Source organism: Trichogramma pretiosum, unplaced genomic scaffold (assembly GCF_000599845.2).
Source record: "Trichogramma pretiosum strain Unisexual culture from Peru unplaced genomic scaffold, Tpre_2.0 scaffold231, whole genome shotgun sequence".
In the NCBI taxonomy this organism is placed as follows: Eukaryota; Metazoa; Arthropoda; class Insecta; order Hymenoptera; family Trichogrammatidae; genus Trichogramma; species Trichogramma pretiosum.
Window position 1 is genome coordinate 223 of NW_019640897.1, and position 3,394 is coordinate 3,616.

At 30.0% G+C, this 3,394-nt stretch overlaps 1 long non-coding RNA gene across 2 annotated transcripts; it reads right to left on the reverse strand.

Annotated features, from left to right (window-relative positions):
- Nucleotides 1-502: 502 nt before the first annotated feature.
- Nucleotides 503-2,724, reverse strand: LOC106657557. Of its 2 annotated transcripts, XR_001339517.2 has the most exons (3): nt 2,286-2,724; nt 2,039-2,209; nt 503-1,921 (listed from the first exon to the last, which is right to left on the reverse strand). It is a non-coding gene; the product is annotated as an uncharacterized LOC106657557 (long non-coding RNA). The 2 variants fall into 2 exon arrangements; XR_001339516.1 differs by having other exon boundaries at nt 2,039-2,720.
- Between the last annotated feature and the right edge of the window lie 670 nt (nt 2,725-3,394).

Below are 3,394 nucleotides of genomic sequence, written 5' to 3' on the forward strand. Positions count from 1 at the left end.
CAAGGTTTTTGAATATTTAGTAAACTGCAGATCTTTTAAAGGCAATTTGGCCACTTGGAGATATTACTGCAAAAAAACATCAACCTCTCGTCAAGAAAACAAAAGGAATTTAATAATTTCTACTTTAATTTACATGCGTTTACATAAGTAATTTGAAGTTTTATATACTGCAAGATTTATTTTATGTATAGTAAAAAATCGATGACATTAACATAATAAATAAACAGCTATTTGTTTTAAAAAATCAATTATTTTATGTACAAAAAAATCAACCAATTCTATAAATAATCTCAGTTTCAATTATTGTATTTTAAATTATATATTTTTATTTAAAATACATTCAAGATTTATTTTAAAACCTTGCACACTTGTTTCCATTTTTGTTTGTTTGTTAAAAATGTTTAACAAGTGTAAGGTATACAAACAAACTTTATTTGTATATAAATAAGTTTAGAAATAAATCTTTTTGGGCAGTAGATGCAAATAATGTTGAGGTGGAGGATTCTGGTATTCTTAACGTTTATTGTCAATAGAGTAAATATTGCCCTAGGCCTAATCATCATTGGTTAAATCACAACAATCCATTCACTATACCTGCTATATACACAACATTATCACTTGTAATATTACATGTAATAGATCCAATTACAAAATCTTTATTGATACTTTCTAAAATATATCTCAATCTTTTTTACAGAATTTACGATTTCCCAGTAATACATTGTGCAATTTTACAGTAATAATCCAATTGTAAAACTATTTATTTCGTGGATTACATTTTCTTTACTAATATCCCAAATATAAATTGTTAATGCATGTAGAAAAAATAGTTTCATTTTTAAATTAGTATTGTCAAATTTAGTAAACAGAAAACTTATTGGCAAAGGCAAAAAAGCCTTCTCTGTCTCAGATTCTCTAATTCAGTAAGAGCTAGAAGCTAATTTGTCTTAAAATATTTAGTCTGCAGGTGGAGCATCTATGTTGATGTTGGAACTATGGTCACAAACAAGAAGTGTGCACAAGAACATTTTGCTGTTTGACAATAATTTACAGTGATGATTTTTCATTCTGTAACCCTCATCAATAATTATGTATTTTCACTGTAACTTTGCCAAGACACTTTTGTCTTTTATAATGTACTCGTAAATAGTCAGTAGTACATTGAACTTAGTGGCACGTATTTGAGATTGTATCGCTTTTCTGCCAGCTGGAGATCCTTCACATGAAACAACAACAACACTTGGAGCCCATTTTTCAAATTCGAGCATCCAATTTAAAAGAGTAGACAACAGAACAAAAATAAGAAGTGGGCCATTTACTTTCTTTTTCTCCATAAAATAACTTATCAAATATATAGTATGAATTGTTTTACCCAAACCCATCTCATCAGCTAAAATACCATTGAGGTTGTTTTTAAATAATGAAATCATCCATTCAAGACCTCTAATTTGATATTCCTTTAGTTTTTCCATTAACTATTATAAAAGCTTCCTGGGTAACTGTTACATTGATAGTGTGAGCAATATTATAATAAATTTGTTCTTCAGTTTGTACTCATCATCATTCAGCTTCAGCTTTCTGAATAGTATTCTTGACTTTTCCTCTTCTTCTTCAGTTCTTTGTTTCTCATTTTCTTCTCTTCTTTACCATTTTCATCTTCATCTTCATATTCACTGTCAGATTCCATTGGTTCCCAACCAGGATGAGATTCCAAAAACGAATTAAGTTGAGCAACTGTTGGAACATCTGCACCACTTCGAGTTTGATCAGTGGCTATTTCTACCACACTAACCCGGCTATTTCATATTCACCATCTCCTAATTCACCATCCTGATATCTCTTTTTCTTTTTCTTTTTCTTTCTCTTTTCTGCTTCAACTTGTTTCTTTTTCTGTTCCATTTTATGGTTAATTATTTCTTATCTACAATAAAATGTATACACATATACATTTTACTTATCATCTTAAAATTAATTACTGAATAGAAGGAAATGTTTATCAGCTTTTACTTTTTTTATTTATAAGGACAATAAATAGTACCTGCCAATTATGCACTCATTATCAGCTTCATCGAGCTCTTTAGATGTAACATTAGTAGACAGAATATACATGTTTCATATCGTTCTTCTAGACGTCTTTGAAATTTCTCATTGTAAAGTGCATAGATCCAAAGGTGAAAATGGTAGTGCATAAAAACAATAACAATCTAACCTGAATTATGATTATAAGCATTTCTTACATTTGTGATTAAGCCAAGTAGAATAATGATTAAAGAATTTACACTGACTTCCATGAGTCCAATAACTAATTCAGTATATTACATGTAGACAGGTTTATTATCCCAAGGACTACCTTTGTAAATCAATAGTATGGATAATGTAATTTATAAATATACGAATCATTTTGTCGAGTCTGGTGGATAGGTGCATGACTAGTGGACTCATATACATATTCCTCAGGTGTTACTTCTCAACACACTGATTTCACATTCCATGGAATGAGGCTGGCAACAATAAATTGTATAATTATCACTACGAATATTGACAATATAAGTTTCCGTACGCATTTCTTTCTCACCGGCCTGTCAAATTTATACACAAACACAACACATCACCGGTGCCCATGATTAGGTTAGATTACTTTGCTGGCTGCTGCGGTCTGCATCTGGCACTCGTCTGCTCGAGTGTACACCGGGATCAACGCCATCTCTTAGAGAGATTGTTTTTTCGATGCGATAATACGTGAAAAATAAGAAAATTGCTAAATTAAACGGATCGAAAAAAGGCTCTGTGGGAGCATTCATTTTGTTGCTCTGAATATCTCAGTCAAATTTCAGCTCATTCCGTTCAGCCGTTTCTCCGGAAAACGTGTTTGAAATTTTCAAACACGTTTTCCGGGAAATCTGGTCGGTGGAATTGGATGAAAATTTTTTCTCGTGTTCATAGCAACAATATAAATGCTATATAAAACAATATAAATAACAATATAAATGTAAAAAATGTGGGGTATAGACCAGCTTAATTGAACATTAATATAGACTTTTTTGATACAAAAAATGCCTATTAAATATTCTGGCTTATATTTTTCATAATTTATTAAAAACAAAGTTGAAAATGATATCTTTTTTGCATGAAATTTTATTTATAAAAATACAAAACGTACATAAAATGATGACTAGAATATCTAGCCTCGAGAAATTGAAGTTACAATAAAAAATTTTTATATGAATTATTCCTTTCATTTGAAATAAATTTTCAAAAATTAAGTAATGAACATCTTAGTTAAGTTACTTTTTCGAAATTTGGTCTCTAACTAAAACAGTTGTAGAAGAATGATGATGAAACCATGAGGCACTCGAGGCTCTTACTTATTAAGCCTGTAAATAAATTATATACA